The sequence below is a fragment of the Larus michahellis genome, chromosome 2 (genome assembly GCF_964199755.1).
Source record: "Larus michahellis chromosome 2, bLarMic1.1, whole genome shotgun sequence".
Classification (NCBI taxonomy): domain Eukaryota; kingdom Metazoa; phylum Chordata; class Aves; order Charadriiformes; family Laridae; genus Larus; species Larus michahellis.
Genome location: NC_133897.1, coordinates 111,750,937 through 111,769,419, shown reverse-complemented (window position 1 = coordinate 111,769,419; position 18,483 = coordinate 111,750,937). Strand labels below are relative to the sequence as shown.

At 40.3% G+C, this 18,483-nt stretch overlaps 1 protein-coding gene across 4 annotated transcripts in view; it reads left to right on the top strand.

Annotated features, from left to right (window-relative positions):
- The window catches only part of LDLRAD4 (low density lipoprotein receptor class A domain containing 4), a 287,484-nt gene that overhangs the window by 30,142 nt on the left and 238,859 nt on the right, over nt 1–18,483 (top strand). For all 4 annotated transcript variants that reach the window (XM_074576574.1, XM_074576576.1, XM_074576573.1 and 1 more), the window contains one exon: nt 12,315–12,443. The gene's annotated coding sequence lies outside the window, so the exon portion shown is untranslated. The remainder of the gene's footprint in view (nt 1–12,314; nt 12,444–18,483) is intronic.

Sequence of the window (18,483 nt, the reverse complement as noted above, 5' to 3'; positions counted from 1 at the left end):
AGATTTTTAATTTCTTTGTGTAATCCCCACTAGGGCTGTGCTCAGTCTGTAGGGTTGACAACAGTTGTTTCTGAAATCGTGTAGGACTTTTTAAAAAAATTCAGGCTGTGTCATTATTGGCTAACTTAAAACCTAAATTGGGAACGGGATCATGAAACTGGATGGAGAACAGATTCTGTGTATGTCTGAGTCAGGATACCTTAATTGTTCATGCTTACTTTAACAAGAACAAAATAATTGTGTGTTTGAAAATTAGTGGTGAGTAGATACCTTTATTTTCTGTGCCTGTTTCAATCATAAGACAACACTGGAGAGTTACTTGTTGCTTTATCGCTATTCTAGGTGAGCGTAATATACATAGTATACTTGATCAACTTAGGAAGGTTGCGAATTTTACATAATCTGTCCAGTATATTGGTCTTTTTGCAAAGCGGGAGTATTTTCTGCAATCCCAAGCATTTCCACCAATGGCATACAAACAGAATGCACACTAGGTCAAAAAAGGAGTCGCAAAACTTCGGTGTCTTTAACATACTGTCCAGAAGCGGCTATTGACTTCCATGATTTTCAGGATTATAAACCAAACTGCACTTCTGGAGGCATTTTTCAGTTGTTCGAAACAGTTTGCTACAGAAATTTACATTATTTTAATAAAACTCATGCTTCTCACCTAGTATGGCATCAGTTGGCACTGCAAAAAAAATAATAAGATAAATCTTTGCCTCCTTTGGTTTCTAGAAATTAATATCCGGTGCTATGGCACCTTGTTGGAAGTAACAGGCAGGGCTTCCCGGAAACAGGCAGTTACAGTCCCTCTTACCTGACAAACAAATCGTAGAATCATAGAATTGCCTAGGTTGGAAGGGAGCCCCCTGCTTTGTTCATTGAAGATTTCTTTTGCCTGTCATGTTCAGATTTAGTGCTGCAGTGGTGTTCAGGTGGGCCAGTAGAGGATGGTATGAGGATTTGCTCTCCATTTGCTTTGCGGTGCCTGAGTAGGGCATTGGTGAAACTTTGGTTGGAACCTGTTCAGCCAGGACAAGTTACTTGTATCTTGCAGGTCTCTAACGCAGCCTACTCTTGTCCATCTGTCTGTCCCACCCTTTTTCTATCATACTTCCCTGTAGGATTCATCTTCTAGATTAAGAAACAACAAGTGCCATATTTTTTAATCCCTTAAATCCCTTTTCTTCTCTTATTTCATGGATGGGTTTAGCACTGTGTTCTATAGATACACTGAAACATCCTGTTCCAACCTCCGTCAGTCACTTGACAACTCACTTTTCCTTTCAGAACAGTGACTCTTGATCTTCCCTTTCAGAAACCCTGCCGTGGTTGCTGTAATCACAGACTCTCTGAGTTCTTGTTAACTCAAGTGTATCTTGGTTTTAAAGTGTGCGTATGTATTTGTTTTACAGAATTTTTTTTCTGCAACTTGTGGGGCTGCAAAGGCTAGTGAAGTAGCTTTTCAAATAAAGTCAGCAACAAATGTAGACTTGTCAGTCCTCGGAGATAAAGTAATTGGTCCGTCTGCAGTTTGCGAGTCCCACACAGGCTCTACCAGGATGCCCCAACTCATGATATTGAAAGGAAATGGTAGTTCACAGTTGAACCTGCTGAAGAGTGTGAGGTCTGATGGTGAGGGTGTGTTGTGAGAATTGCTTGTGGCTCCTATTTGCAAAGAAATGTAACAGTTTATGACATTTATGTGAAGTATTTAACTAGTAAATGATTCTATTTGAAAACATTTTTTTTAAATTGTGTAGATACATCGCAGGTGAAACCTCTGGTGCATGAAATGCACTAGCAATTTGCTCTGTAAATGTGTTTCTAAAATCCTCAGTCAATTTGTCTTAATGGTGAGCCAAGGAGGAAGGTCCTTTTTGCTTGCCTGGAACAGCTTCTTGCATTCTTCTATGCCTGGACTCTTCCTGAACTCTTCTCAGCATGTGCTTCCTCACCGCCATTTCTTTTTTAGCCCCATTGTTTGAGGACGGTTTCTTTTTTAGCGCTTTGTCGCATGCCCTCTTCTGTTTCTCCATAGCTTCCTACGTGCTCTCCATACACTCCTGTCATTCCTCTGCTGGGGTGTTATGGTGGCAGCTCCCACTCGTCACAGCTGCTGCCATTTTCCCAATGTACTGCACTAAAAAGCTGGAAAACACCAGTTTCAGGGCTACCTATGGAGCTTGCGTATTTTGGTTTCTTACGTATGATGAATGAGGTTTGGATTCAAGATCAGAGGTGGGGGCTTCATCTGCTTGCAGTGAAAGATGAAGAGTTTTCACAAGCAGAACAGCGTGTCCTGTGTGGGCTGGCCATTGGGAGCAGCTCTGATGCCCAGCTGACTGCCCCTGAGTTGGTGGGGGGGTCCTGGGTGTGGGCGTCCTTTTATTCTGCTTCAGGTAATAGACCCGATCACTAGTGATGGTAATTGGCAGGGGGGTTGGACTAGGTGATCTCCAAAGGACCCTTCCAACCCCTACAATTCTGTGACTCTGTACTATACCGGCTAGTCCTGCAAACACATCTGGCACTTGCGTTCTGAAAAAGTCATGTTGGGTGCGTGGGTGAGGGCTGCTTCGGTCGTACGGCATCTGTGCTGTGGTCCGGTGTGCAAAATGATCCAGTGCAACTGCTCTTCTGGTGTGTGTAAAGCACAGGACGGATAGCTCTGCTCCCCAGGGAGGGAGATGTGTGAGTTCTGGGGTATGGGAAAGTATCAGTCCTAGTGATGAGAGGAGAGAGCGGAGATCTTGGAGCCCTAGGTGCAACTCACAGTTCCTCTCAAAGAGGAAATCTACTTTGTGGAGGAAGGTTTCTCTTCCACAGTTTGAGCTTTTTCCCTAGCATATGGGTAGGTAGGAAGAGTTTACCAAATGTGTGATAGTTACATAAAACATGCAACATCTGACAGATACGAAAAGGGTTATAATAAATGATTTCTTTGCGCTTCCTCTCTGAAAAAGCTAAACAAAATGATAATACTAAGTCCGTCAGATTTTCTTTCCCATTTCTAGGGTCCTTTTTGTTAGCGTGGAAACTCTGGCTGTAAGCGTGGGCTAACAATGGCTGGATCTATTTGAGAGCCTTCTGCTAGGCAATTACTACTCTATTTCAAATTACAATGTTTTGGTTTTATTTGCCATTGCTATTAATACTTGTGTGTATGTGGGAGATTTCCCATATCTCATCTGCATTTCCATTTCTGCATCTGCTGTAACCTGGAGGTACTATAGGCTGCTTGAAGTTCTCAAATATATTTTTTTCTTGTCTCCTTTCTCCCATTTTTAAGGCTGTAATAGGTTTCTGAAGGATAGAGTGAAGTTAAAAAAAGAAGTAGAGTTGTATTTAGGAACTGAGGATTATTTTGCTTTACTGGAAATATTTAGCCAAGTTGGTGGTTTGGAAATATTTTCATGAGAACTGCTTGAACTAAAAGTTACTAAGACAAGGTTCCATAAAAATAACGGTGAACTCCAGTTTATAACAAGGTCATTGTTGGCAGCCTGCGGTCGAAAAACTTTCTGTAGCTGCAAGAAAGGAGGAGTTGTGGATCAAAGTGATCTGGATTTTTTTTTTTTGGCAATTAAAAAAAAAAAGTTAAAATTGGGATTTGAACACCACTGTCATTAGTTCATTTCCATTCAGTTTTTACTCTGTATCCTTAATGACACAGAGGAACAGAGGATGGGAAGAGACACTTTTTTCTATTTAAAATTGGTTCCGCAGGATGGAAATTTGGCATCAGACATGGAAACTAAGCAAATCTGTTTACAGAGCTCTCTGCCTCTCCGTATAATGAAACCAACAAGAAAGCTTGAATGAAGAGAGATTTTAATGATGAAGCCAAACTTTGTTGAAATTTTTCTTTGTGTTGCTTTCTCGGTCTTTTTAGCTTGTTGATAAACTAGTTATTTGGTGGGAGATGTAATGTAAATTGAGGGTGCCGGTACTCATCTTTTGTCCTGCGCTCTTCAGAGCTTCTGGCCACCGTTCACACGAATGAGCCAGACACAAAGAGTCTGGAAGTGATGGTATCAAAGAAGCTGAGGGAGTTACAGATACTGCTAGAATAAATGTTAGGAGAGAACTTTTATGAGAAGAGTCATTGCACGTTTCAGGCATAAATGTAAGGGTTGAGCTGTGGCTACTGTTAATGCAGGAACACATGGGAGTAAGTGGAATCAAGTTTCCCATCTCAAACTCCTACAAATCATTGTCAGATCTCTTCAGAATTCAGGTGGGTGTACCCGTGCCCTCCGTGGTGTGCTAGCAGGAAACAGCTAGGATGGGAGGCTGGAAGGACACAATTCCCTGCGCCATTAACTTAATGATCAGGAAAAATGAGCCAATAGGGGATCGAAATGAGTCTATTAATCTGGTAAAGAGTAGTAGAAATTTGCCTAAGATCAAGGAGAAAACTTGGGAGAAACTGTAACTTGCTGACTCAGAAATTTTTCTGGTGCTATGTAGTTGCTGGCAGTCCCACACATCTGGCAAACAGCAGGAAAATATTTTAATTTTTTAAAACATTTGTTTACTTTTTGTTCGTCAGATTAAAAATGGTTAGAAAAATGAGTAAAGTCTTGTCTTCACTAAAGAGTTACAAGAGTAGAAATTGTTATTGTGTCTGTGCCACTTCTTAGTCATGTGTGGAGCCATATATAAAGGGAGAGGTTGGTGGTACCTTCAGTTCTCTGGCTGTTTGGCTTCAAAATAAGCAAATGTTCATGGGTCTTTTTTTTTTTTTTTTTTTTTTTTTTTTTTTTAAGAAAGGCAGAAAATTACATTCCTTTGTTCTCTAACATCTTGTCTGCAAAGATGCAGAATTCATCTATTGCAAGGATAATATCTACCTCATAATGTAATATTTACAAATGTATTACTTACATGAATGGATACAAACTCTGCGGGAAGAGTCAACTGTCCTTTTTTGAAGAAACTTTCAAATTTACTGAAGCCCTTTGGGGGGGTGAATGTGCAAATGAATAAAAGAGGTTTGGGTGGCATTCAGAGGTCTTGGACAATGTTCTTTTGCCAGGAGGAAGCTGAGCAGCTGTGCACGAAGAAGCAGGGTCACATCATGGACTAATATGTGGGTAAAAGATGGGAAGAATAAGGTAGGAATAAGTGGTCCCTTTTGGCAATCTCCAGTGTAGTTGGACTGGTTGGTGTAGTCAACACACAAAAAACACACTGGAGAAGGGGCTCGTCGATGAGGTGAGAAAGTTTGCTGATGATACTAACTTGTTCTTGGTAGTAAGGTTGAAGTGAACCATGAAGAATGAGAAAAGTGCCTAACACGGCTGTGTGACTGAGTAGTAAAAGGGCAGGTAAAATTCAGTACAGATAAATGGAAAGTGAGGTACATGGGGAAAAATAACTGTGATTCCACTAAAAAAAAGTTGAGCTTTGAGCTGTCGGTTACCATGAATGAGTCAGTTACCATGTTATGATAAGCAGCAATGTAAAACGGGAGCTCACTACTCTACATTGATCAGATAAGCAAATCAAATGCTAGGGAATATTGATAAAGGAATAGAGAATTAAACAGATGACATACTTGTTGCCAGTAAGCTCACACCTCACTAGCATCTTGTATAGCATGTGCAGTTCAGGTCCTTTCAGCTCAGAAACAATACAACAGGATGGGAAAAATTCGGAGAAAGCAGCAGTCATAAGAGATGTGGAAGGGCTTATGTGCAAAGAAAATCAGGACTCTTTATCCTGGAAAGAAGAGACATTGGAGGATATTCTTGAGGTCTGCAACATTGCAAGTGATGGGGAGAGGGTGCATAGGTTCAGTTGTTTGCTGTCTCTCCCGATGTGAATCCTAGGAGGTATCAAGTAAAGTAAGAGTAGAAGCAAACAGGAGAGGTGGGTCTTCTTAAAACACCGTGGCGAAGGATATTGTGTTTGCTGAAAGTTTACATAGGCCCATTTTCTGATGCTACATGTTTAAAAAAAAAAAATCTAAAAAATCTTTTTTTCCATGTGATGGTATGTATGATGTAATGGATAGGTGCATTTTGAAACATTAGTGTTTTCTATGGGTTTTTTCACTTTTGTGTAGCCTTGTATTTTCTGCAGTAGATAACAATCAGAAGCCTGCAAGGCCATGTGAGATAAACTCATTTAGCTGAATTAAGTGGCTAAATTCCTGTATGTATAAACTTATTGGAATCCTTTTTTAATGTGCGAGGAAGCCTTTTTGTTTTGTTTTTTTTATTTAGTCTCCCAGCTTCGTCAGTTACTTAAGAGGTTGTAGTACCTTTAGTCGGATTTTAAAAAGCAGTCTTGGATTCAGTTTCTAGTAAATGTCTCCGTCTTTCCCTTTGTCCCTAGAGAATGTCTCTGCATGTTTGAGAACTTAAGTTGCACACGTAGGAGGAATACTCTTAAGTTATAGTGGTGTGGGTTTGTTGGCAGCCCTGGATTCTCCCTAAGGCATCGTGCCTCTTTAGGCATGTGTGTTGTCATTAAGGAGAAATTGTGCTTTAGCCCTCAACCATGGCAGGTTCCTTCCCAGTGCATTGCCAGCTGCTTCTGAAGCGGTTCTTCTTTAATCGCTGTTACTGAAATAGCGGGTTCCAGGTTTGGTGCAAAAAAGCAGTTGTTTGTGCAAAGCAAGCTAGGAGCTCTCTGCCTCAGTATCCTCATCTTAGCAGCAGGGCATGGTTTTCTTGGATATGCCTTTCCTGGTTTTGGGGCTCACGCTGTATGTTGCTGTAACAGCAGGCCTTCCATTGAAAGCAGAGGAATAAATGACAGCATGGAAAGCTTTTAACTGCAACTCCTCACACCTCCCCGGGTTGGGTGAGCTCAGTTCCCTTGTTCCCGAGGTCTCTCACCTCAGTAGCATTGTATGTTATATTCACGTTCTAGGTGCATGCACTTGTCTGTGTTTTGTCCATGTTCTATGTGTTCTATGCCTTTCCCCCCTCCATCCCCAGTGCCTGCACTATATTCTGAACCTTCACTCGAGATGTTAGCAGTCATCCTTGGCAGCCTTATCGGGGAACCATGGGCTGGCCTCTGTGTCCCAGGCTGTCACATCCTTGCTCCTTGTGCTGTATCTTGTCTGGGGATTTCCGTTTCCCGGACCAGCTGGAGAGCTCGAGTGTGCATGCATGAGCCTGCATTGCTTGCCGAACCCTGACAAAGGGATGTGTTATTTTACCTAGTGACGCTGCCTGGGGTGATTCCTCCCAGCACCAGAAGACCTTCATTTCTATCCTCCCTCTTTTAGGAAATGTCTCTCTCTCTGGCAGCATTATTTGTCTGTGAAATTACCAGTTACGCAGTATCTGGTGTGGTACTTGTGTGCGATGTTCTGTTTCTGAAATGAGAGACAAATCTCGAGATGGTCCTGAACGCAGTTGCAGAGAAAGCACAAGTACCAAAGTTTGATGGGAGCCCAGGTTTCCTGATGGTAACTTGTTGTGCTAACAGCAGATTCATTTGTTTCCTAATTAATCAGAAGGAGTGTTCTTTTTATTTCAGCCATCTGGTGGAGAGCATGTTGTTTAGCTTCTTGCTACTGCAAATTGGAGCTACACAGGAAAAAGGATGTTTCAACTTCTGTTTTTGGCTTGTTTTTCCAGGTTGAGTCAGTATAGAGCATGTTAAAACATACAGTAATCAGTTGCAAAGTTCATCTCTCAAGGATTGCAAAAATTTAACTTAAATTGTCTTTCCTGAAAAGACAAGATGATGATATTGATGGTTTAATTGCTTATTATTACTTGTTTTATTCCGTGAAATCAGTTGTCAAGACAAAAGCGAAATTTGCTTAGTGAACTGCAGAACTATTCTAGGATACTGAATTTGTTACTGCTTTGTAGAGAACATTCAATGTCGCTTTTACATTTCTTCTTTGGATTAATGTCAAAAACATATTGCCTGTCACACAATTTGTCGTTGAGTGTGCCATTAGCTTGCTAACTCCTCATAAGGATCTTAAAACATTGCTTTTTTTTTTTTTTTCCCCTCCAGAATTCCCTTTAGCGTAGCCTCTTTGGAAGCTATATTGTTCTTGTGGAATATTTTCCAAGGAGCAGTCTGTCCCTATGCGATGTTTACTGTATTTTTTTGCCTTGTAGACAGCAGATTTTAGTACAAACTTGCCTGGGGGTGGCCTTGTCCTATTTTCCTCTTAGATGGTTCTGGCATTTATAGAGCTTGGGAGATCGTGCTTCTGAATTTTCCAGTCTGAAGAGCTCGAGCCAAAACAGCAGGGGAGATAGCAAACCTGTACGTTGTTTGGCTTACGGCAGCTGGGCCTGTTTTTCCTTTGACCTAAAGCAACGGCAGATTTTCTTGGGTTTTATGTGGAGGAGGGGGGAAATGAAGAAGAGGAAAGATAGGTAAGGAAAACTGCTTTATCTCTGTGCTTGAAAAAAGCAAACCTTCCCTCCCCCCCGCCTCCCCTGTCCCTTTTTATGCAGCCCTAACAAAGGTAACTCAATAAACTCCAAGCTACTTTTACATCACGTGTAGAGATTTTCTTTGAGTTAGTTTATGAATACTGATTATTGATGAGAACAGGGACTGCACTTTGTTTTAATATTGCATTAACATCACGAGCAGTGAACTCTTTTTATGTTGTAGTACCATATAGCGCTTGCAGAATGGAGGTTTTATTACAGGACCCTCTCCTTCTGCAGTTTTTAGTGACATTTGATAGCTTCCCACCAACCTGTATTTTTCTCCCCTACGTCTCGGTCAGTGAAAGAAACTCTTTGCCAATTAGGGTCCAGAGACTCTGCTGGGGAATGAACTTTGATGAACGAATGTGGGAAAATATGAAATACCCCACAGATGGGTGGCTCAGAGAACACAACAACTCTTTTGAGTTTGGCCTTGTGCTCGGAGAGCCTTTGTTGTCTGTAAACACTGTCTCTGCAGTCATCCCCTCGAAATGAGGTTTCCTCTGGAAATGAATTTCACTGTTGCTGCCTTTTGTGTGTCCTAGTCTTATATTTATCAGCAGATGTTTCATTTAAGTTTTGCATTTATGTAACAGAAATATTTAGTTGTGCCACAGAGTGAATTTATTTCTAGAGGAATGGTTTTGCATGTGTTTGTTAGAATCCCAGGCTTACGAATTCCAGGAGCACAGGAGAGTTCCCTAAAAAGTTTGTGAGAACAACAGCGAGTGTTGAGCCTTAGTACGTGTTTGAAGTGGAACACAAATTAACACTGCCTGTGAGTGCCAAGCATTTCCAAGGGACTCGCTGTGATTAAACCAAACTAGAAAACATAATTTCTTTAAACTTTGATAGGATTCCTGCTTGTATGTCTACATTAGTGTAGGACAAACAGGTGGCAGATCATGAGCCTTCTCATCTGAACATAAAGGGAAAGAAAAAAATTTCATATTTCTCCATGTTCTAATGTTTTCTCCTTTTATATTCTTTGCTTCGTAGTTTTTCCTTATAGATACGTGAGGATCTTCATGATGACTGTTGTAGGAGAAACTGTTGTTTCTGCTGTGGTTCTGGCGAGAGATGATAGTGCGGAAACTACGTGAGGAAGCTTATGTGAGGAAGCTGTTTACCAGCTTCATAGTGCAAATGCTCATCCAGAATAAGAAAATTTCTTAATTGGCAATTTCGATAAATTTCTCTCCCCTCCTCTTGTCCCCATTTGCAGTCCTTTGAGTCAGTCAGTGATATACCCAAATCATGTTTCATCTTAAAAGGAAGATTATTCAGACCTGTAAATGGATGGAAGAAGCAATTGGAACATCAGTCAGAGCAGGCACACATTAGTCTAAAGGTTTCCCATTGGGATAAGAAGGGTCAGCAGAGAGTTGGTGGTGTAGAACCAGCATCTCCAGTCGCTCTTGGCTGAGTAGCGGGAATGTCTCAGGCTGTCAGAGCGGGCCAGGAAGGAGCTGAGCCTTTCAAAAAATAGACTGGCTGGAAAATTGTTGGGTGTGTTATGTAGGTCTAATTTTGCATAGCTGTTCTACATTTATTTTCCTCTCTTCTTTTCATTTCACAAGTCCACACTGCAGTAAGAGGGTTTCATTACTTCATAGATTAACTTGTTACTCGCCTGTCATCTGATGGAAATATCCTCATGTTTGCAAGCTCCACTCTCTGTGCATAAGGAGACCGTTTAAAGTAGATACATTAAAAAAATAAAAATAATTTAGTCCGTTCTGAGGTGCTAATTTATCTAATTTTCCTTTAATAATAATCTCTTTTCAGTACTTCTTTTCTTCATCTAACATGAACTTTTTCTGCTTTTTGTTGCCCTTTGCTCTACAAATCCCAACAGGTCCTAGTTAATTCTTGTTTCACATCTTCCCCCTTTTTTCAATGATTGTCCAAACTCTGAAGGCAGAACACAGGCGAAGGACCCTCAGACTTCTGTGAACGTTCTCTCTTGCACCTGAGTGCTGCTCTTCATCTCACTTTTTTCACTAAATAAGAATTCCTTTAATTTGTCTTCTGATTTTTAACGCTTCTGCTATTGCCCTTAGGAATAGATTTTCTTTCCATGTTAACTTACTCTGGGAGGCTGTAATCATGACTTACTGATTTCTCTCTTCTTTTACTGTTCTCAAGAACGTCTTCCTTAACATTTAGTAGCAGATCTGGTAGAGTCTTTGCTGGTGCTAATTGCTGTGTAACCAAGTGCCCTTGAAAGTCAGTTATGTAAATGAGCAGCCTTGAGCTGGCCATAAGAACAACGCTGGCTTGAGTTTTAATTTAATAATTGAGGAATTGGAACATAAAACGGTTCTTTAAATCTAAAATAGGATAGAGTCATATTCTTTATTAGGCAAATTCTAATTGCATGAACTATGATGTATCAGCGGTTTAACAATTAGTTTAGGCGATGGCTTTACATGCAGGTGAGCACTTCAGATACCATTATTATTAGGAAGAAGCCTTGCGTTCAGTTGCTGTAGGTATTTTTAGTTGAGTACTTAGAAATAAGTCGTTAATTTGTTGTGGCTTTAAAATACCAAGTAGAGTCTCTCTTGAAATGTATTGTTTATTTCCTTTCTTCTTCACTTATTTATTGTAAAAGTTGCAATTCTTCTGTAAAAGTTCCTTATGTTTTTCCTGAAGATGTGCCATACCTGAGTCTCTTGGCTTATTAAAAAAGGACGTGAGTTCTGGACAATGGTGTGCACGTACATCATCCAGATAATTGTTTTTTTTCTGTTTGGGTAAAGGTTATTTATCGTTACATACAATACATGAAAAAATCGGTGGGTGCGAAGTTATTTGCAAATACAGGCTTGGCAAACCTCCTCTGGAATTCGGAAAGGGTTTTCCAGCTCGACTTAGTCATTTTTTCCCAAATGTCTTGGCATAACTGATCACTCAGGAGTGACATATGGTAGAAACATGCTCTAAGGGACAAGTCTCCCGGATGGCGCACAGCGCCACACAAGATAGACAGATGGTGGCTTATTCAACCTTGGAAAAAGTTTAATCCTACATATTGGCACGGCGGCCTGGGTACTGAGAGGCAGGCACACACATGCCTGTGAAATCCGAGGCAAAGCTTTTCTGAATTTACTTGCTATTACTGAAAGAACTAGAAGGACTGAGCTGATGTTATACAGCATGAGTATCTGCAAAATTACGTGTTCAACATGCAATCCAGAAAAGGTGATGTTCCCTGGGAAAGTGGAAATCCCAGGGTTAGCAAACACTGCAGAGAATAATTTGCTGAACTTCTCGCTGCTGTTTCTAGACTAAAACATATTTATTCAGCAAAGCTGTTGAGTAAGGTGAGTACCTTATCCACTAATTGATTAATTGAAGTGTCTAAAAGGAGAAAGGGTATTTTATGGTTTTTGTGGTTTTACTTATGTTTCAAGGGTTGCTATTGGTTTTGTGAAGTGTATTAGCACTTCACAGCACAGAAGCTGTAACCTTTCTGTTAGACAAGTTTAAACAAAAAATTACAAATTCCCTGATGCTAACTTTAAATTTATATCAGAAAACGCAAACTGTACACTATAGTGTTGGGTTTGTGTTTTTTTTTTTAAAGAAGCAGAAGAACAACCGGCCTTTCACTTTAGTATCTTTGTGTTTAAGACAGTGAAGAGAGAGACAGAATATCTGACATGGAAAAATGAATCCTTGGTGCGACGTGTTGAGATACCTAGGGAAGAACAAAATCTGCCTTGAATTCTTTCTGGAAACCTAGTACGGATTGATTGATTGATTTTTCTGGAGTCAGTGCTGCGTTCTGTAAGGGTTTTGAAAATGCTGACCCACAGAGAACACTGAAGGATTGCCTGACAGACTTTTTTTTCTCCCACTTTCCTTTTCTTGTAGATCGCACTCAATATTCACAACTAGAAGGAAAAGGAAGAATCTCCTGACTCTCTGGACTTCAACGATATCATTGTGTTGTATTGGATGAGTTTAAACTAGGTGACTTCTTTCTGAAACAGTTACAGAAAGGTAAATGTAATTCAAACAAACTAATCTTTTGCCAGTAGAGGAATACTTTGGTGAAATTAATCTCATGCCACTAACATTTCAGCCATACCACATCATCATCATCTTTGATACATGTTTTACAGCAATTTATATATATATATGTGTGTGTGTCTGTGTAGATATATATCCATATACGTAGCTATAGCTAAACCTTACTAGTAATTTTTAGATACTGGAAGGTTTTTGATTCATTAGCCCTGGTATTTTTTTTTGTGGAAATATATTGGTTTCAAGGAATTCTCTCAGGTGAAAGACCTGAGGAAGGAAGAGGGAGAGAAGTGAGGTGCCCGGAGTTGGTAGTTATTTGCCTGGATGTGTAAGACCCAGTTAATGTTTCCATTCTGCCTAATGAAAGAAATGACTTGAAAATGAGGTCCTAGCCACTGAACTATAAAATCAAATGGCTCATTCAGCATTGAGTGATAACATACTTTTCAAATATGGTGCGGTATGAGAGACAGAGCGCTGCAAAGAGAGAGACTAATTCAATAACCTGAGATGCATTGAAGAAGTAATAAATATCAAATTCTTGCTTTCAGCTGAGGGTGCTCTTGTGTTATATAAAGCTATGCTTACTTTTGGGCTAGTAAACATTCATTCTTCCCGAGGACGTGAGTACCTTTCAGGTACTTGTTTTCTTGTCGTCCTTTTCTTTCTTTTGCTGTGCTCCATTGTGAGAAATGGTGACCATATCGTAGCCAAACCTGAAGGCCTACACTAATTACTGCAGAACTAGTGCACTCTTTCCAATTTCTTTTTTTTTCTTCTGCTATAACTAATTATTATAGGACTTAGTCAATAAAAAAATTAATAATTAGATTTTGGGCCCAAGTGCACAGTCAGCAAAATACGACAGACATCAGTTTACTCTCTGCCTAAACCCTACAAGAGTTTCTTACTGCACAGAAGGAGTGAATGTTTTGGTGGCCCATCCAGCCCCCTGTGACAGAGTCCTGCCTTGCTGTCATGAAGCATGCTTGTGGGCCTTCCAAACATCACTTATTTGTGAGAAAGAGAGCTACAATCTGGTGAGATGATGAAAATTCCAGAGAGCGACAGCTGACACCTTTTTGACCCAGATCTGAAGTTCAGACTGGGAAATACTTGAGTCCCATGAAATTTTAAGTTATGCTTCATAGAATTGCTGTTTCTATAATTTATAGGCTAAGCCTGATGGTATCATTGTTGAATCGCTGAACGTCAGTGTGTGTGTATCAGCCATCTGCCGTCAGGGCTGAGTCTTGTGTCTCCCTGGCCAGTGACAGTGGAGGTCATTAAACCATGATGGCTCTCAGTCAGATGGGAATGGTTCGAGGTAATAATATGTCTGCGTCCAAAAAAGCTACTTTTCTTCAGCCTATTGGTGGTAATGACATTTGGAGGACTGAAACAGAGGAAGAGGAGTTGGAATAGAGGAATGGAGACTGTGAAGACAGAGATTAAAAGGTTTGGATGTTTGAGAGGAACAAAGGCTGGCTTTTGTAGCAGGGTTTTTGAGTTTATTATGAAACCAGATGAGGAATGGAGAAACTGTCTACACAGGAGAGAAGCAGCCTTCAGGATTTGGAAGAGAAAGTGCATGTAGTAGGGATTTTTTGAGAGGGCTCAGATGCTTAGGTCACTGATCTAAGAGCGGTAAGGAAACTGAGATACAAAACACACGTTGTCTTATTTTGTCTAGACTTGTGTACTTTGTGCTCTTCCCAAGTGGAGAGTGATTGGGTATTTTGGAACTCGTACAAAGCTTGTGCATGTTTTGCTTCAACTGCTGAATGTCCTGGAAACCCAGAATACCCGCAAGGTTAGATCCTTGTGTTAAACTTGCTGTGGAATCTGGGCAGGATGTGGGTTAGTGCTAATGATGGGATCCTGTGCCATCTTGCTCTGCCAGGTCCTGTTTCTCTGGAGGCATGGTAATCAATACCAAAAAAAAACCCTAATGCAGAAACTAAGGAAAAAAATTTGTCAGGAGGGAAGTCATCTAAACCAAAGGAGACCAAAGACAGTTGAGAAAGGACAGACTCATATGTGCAGCAGTGGGAATTCTACCACACTGCTTCCTGCAAATTGCCGTTGTGCTGTTGAGAGAGCCTGTGAAGTTAAGGTTGAGCCAAAACTTTAAAAACAAGGGCTAAATTATCTTGTCGCACACCTCAAGGAGTACATTTAGTATTTATTTGTTGCAGTGGATTCCAGAGGTGTATCCAAGCAGGAGGAACGAACAATTTATAAATCCCCATTTATTCAGTAACCCGATGGTGGGTAAATGTGAAGTTGTAATTGTCTTCTATACCTCCCCCCACCCCTCCCTCCAGCCCCTCGTTGGGAGATATTTTTGAGGTATTAACTCCTAATTTAGTACTTAATCTCCCTTCTTTCTCCCCACAAAAAACAACCACAGACCACACTGGTTTCAAAATGACGTAACCATGTGTCAGTTGTGATGTGCGCTGGAGGTGATGTACTTCTCTTAAAACCTTAAACGCAGGTGAAGCTGAAAATGGCTGCGATCACTTTTATGCTTTCTGTCTATCCCCCTTTGTTCTCTCTCCCTCCCCCTTCAGCTTGTGCTCACTTGCTCTCTCTTTAGTATAACACAGTTGAACAGCAGTGAAGTGTAAAATGTGCTTTTGCCAAGGTCAGTTTCTTGTGATTACTCGCCTGTGGCAACTTATGCCAGTTGCAACAGACTGAGTCTCAGCAGTCCACAAAGTCACACTGGTGCTTATGCAGAGGACACCCAGTGTAGGTTATAGTAACCATAGTCTGGAATAGCTTGCAATGCTGCTGAATTTTAGCAGCTTTATTTAACTCTTCCCATCTAGCTTGTGCTTGCTTCAGTGGTTTGGAGTCTGTTCATGAAGCGCTAGGTTGTCCTGTTCTCCGGAGACCCTCGAGAAAGATTTTGCGTAGATGAAATTCCTGTTGTTAGAGGTTGTTCCTTTTCTTATAGCGAGTTGCTCAAATTTCAGGAATTATTCATAAATTAAGATAAAATAAAGCATCACTGACACACTGCATCTTCTAAATATTATATGTGTAGTTTTTGTGGTTGGCTTGCTTTTGGAGAAAGTTAGGTGCTGCTCTGTTGACATTGACAGAACAGAAGATGTATATCTACATAGTAAGAAGTATTATGGAAAAGTTTAAGAAATAGTTCTTTAAAGCAAGAACTTAATAGATAGTGATATGCAGTCTTTGCACCATCTTTAAAAATGTTGTATGCGCTCATAAGCACTAAATAATTTTTTGTTTAGAAACTAATAATGATTTTGACTCCTGTGACTGGGGAATGAATGTGAGATTCGAGAACATCCGTTGTAGGAGGTAAGACTCATTGGATCCCATTTTGTTGTGTACACTGGGTTGGGTACCACCTGTAGAACTGTCAGGGATCTCCACTTCCATTCCCTTTTCTCACATATAAGCAAACATATCCCTTTATGAAAAAATGTTACATTTGGAAGAGAAAGGCATGGACTTCCTGTGTTATTTTGCTTATTTGTACTATCCTCGACAATATACGTGATTCTGTTTTTATTCTGAAAATACTTATTTCAGTAAGAAATGTTTAGTTCTTGAGCTCCGTGATAGTGATTTTGAGGCTACCTGTCTGTCGCCGCTGACTACTAGAGAGGCAATAAGAAATCTAGGTGATCAGCTGAAGGGCTTCAGCTGAACTTTAGTGACCTCTGAAATTCAGTTAAGCGCAAAATTTCATTGCTTAAAATTGATTATGCATTTGGTTCATTTTGAAACTATGTGTTGGTGTATTAAGCACTGCTCTCTCATGTTTGGCTTTGGAATGATTTCTGAACACAAGTAAAATAATGGGTCAGCAACTGAGTCTTGAACATTGTAAACACCCTTGCACAAAGCACACCAGAATATTCCTGTTGTGCTCAGTGGAACTCCCCACAAAACAAGGTGAAGACTGAGAAATTGTAATTTGAAGCACTTCATGAAGGGCTCATCCTGTATTTTCTGTTGCATCTTGTGTCCAGGCTTACAAGAAGTATTTTTATTGAGGAATATGTTACTTGTTGCTCTTTTCCATATATGGAAGACCATCAGATTAATCTTTTGTTGCAAGTATGTTTTGGACTGACATTTGCTTGTATGTTTTTCATAGCCTATCTGTTCCTATTGCTGTTGCAGCCCCTATTCTTTTGCTTTTAGTAACATTTGTATTGGCCCAACTCTTATGGAAGAATGTGCTATGATAGGTGTCTTCAGCCTTTGTGAAGACAGATTGTTCTGACTAATCAGCTTTAAGTTGGAAATTTATGGTGGAAATGAGCAGTGTTTTAGAATCATGGAATCACAGAATGGTTTGGGTTGGAAGGGACCTTAAAGATGATCTAGTTCCAACCCCCTGCCATGGGCAGGGACACCTCCCACTAGACCAGGCTGCTCAACGCCCCATCCAGCCTGGCCTTGGTTTTGTGCGTCTGTGCTGTGCTATATAGGCTTGTAGCACTTTCTTTCAGTGATGCAGCACATTGCCTTTAACTGTTTTGGAGAGAGGCAGTGGAAATGAGTGTTACTTTTAAGAAAAAACAGCTAGTAGAAGCTCAGCTGAATGGTCTTCAGTCAGCTGAGAAATGAACAAATGGGTGTTCTTGGGTGCAGTAATATAGAAGAGTTGTATTGTCTGTGCTTACCAGAATTTGTCCCATTCATTTCCTTTAATCTTAAGGAACTTGAGGAACGGAAAGAACTATTCAGACACCGAAGTTGGTTTTGGAACATTTCTAATGATGTTCCTGCAGTGTGCTGCTGAGGCATGCTCGGAGGATTTTGTCATCAGTATGTTCAGCACAAGCAAGCATTTGACAGTTGAGGTCGAAGAAATCTGCACAAAACCCTGAACTCGGATGTCTGTGCAGAGCCCCTAACCAGTTTTTAAGAATTCATTAGAACTTAACTATTTCTCAAGTTCTTTCCTCCTGAATTATGGGTGGTAGCAGAAATACGTTGCTACACAATAAAGGTAGATGTGTTTTTTCTGGATCAGTGAGAATCCAGAGCCTTTGAAGTCTTGCAAGATTTGCAGCCTAATTTTTTAACTCGAGGGTTGAGATGTGAAAGCTTGTTAAGGGATTTATCCATACAATTCCTAGTAGTTTTAAAGGGAGATCTCTAAATCAGTGTCCTAGTGAGCTTTGAAACATTTACTGTGCTAATTCGGATGTATTTTAGCATATGGATAGAATCTTACCTTTGTAATCCACCTGCAATTTGTGAGTACCATAAGAGGTTTCCCTTTCTTGAGACAACCACTGCACTCTCATTGTAGAAGTAGAGGAGGGCCCAGCATTTCATGTACTCAGTGCTGTATTAATTTTATAAGAAGCAGGCTGGGGAAATGAGGAGTAAATTTGAGTTGTGCAGCAAAACATCTCTCTTCCCTTTTGTTTCCCTTTTTTTTTTTTTTTTTTTAACTGAATATATTTATCTTGCTTTGCTTGGCAACAGTAGTAATGATTCCTCTTCAGCATTCAGTTCACATTCAGACATAGGGAAGTATGTGAGAACTAGGAGCCAGGTAAAGTGAAGTCAATAAATTTAGACAGAGAAAACATTTTTAAGTTCCATATAAAAAATGTTTATTCCAAAGAAAGACTTGTGTTAATCTGAGGGAACAGTAAATACGTAATAGTTATCACCCATACATTGTTGGAAGGTGAAGGGGAGACCGTTTAGTAAATTGTGGGGTTGTGTGTCCCATTTTAATGGCAATATTACTTAAAGCTTCTGACAGCTTTTAATAAATGCTAATTTTACATTTCAGTTGTGACAAGACAGCATTATCCATCCTGATAGTTTCCTCCTTATCAGATGGGCAAAATTTAGCGATCAGAAAGCAGGATTAGGAGGCAGGGTTTCTTATGGTTTGTTACTTATGGCTCGTACAGTCTATAACATGACTTCATCTTCGCCATGGGAAATACTGGCTAATAATTTCCTGCCTCACGGGTGCATATGAAGATTAACTTCA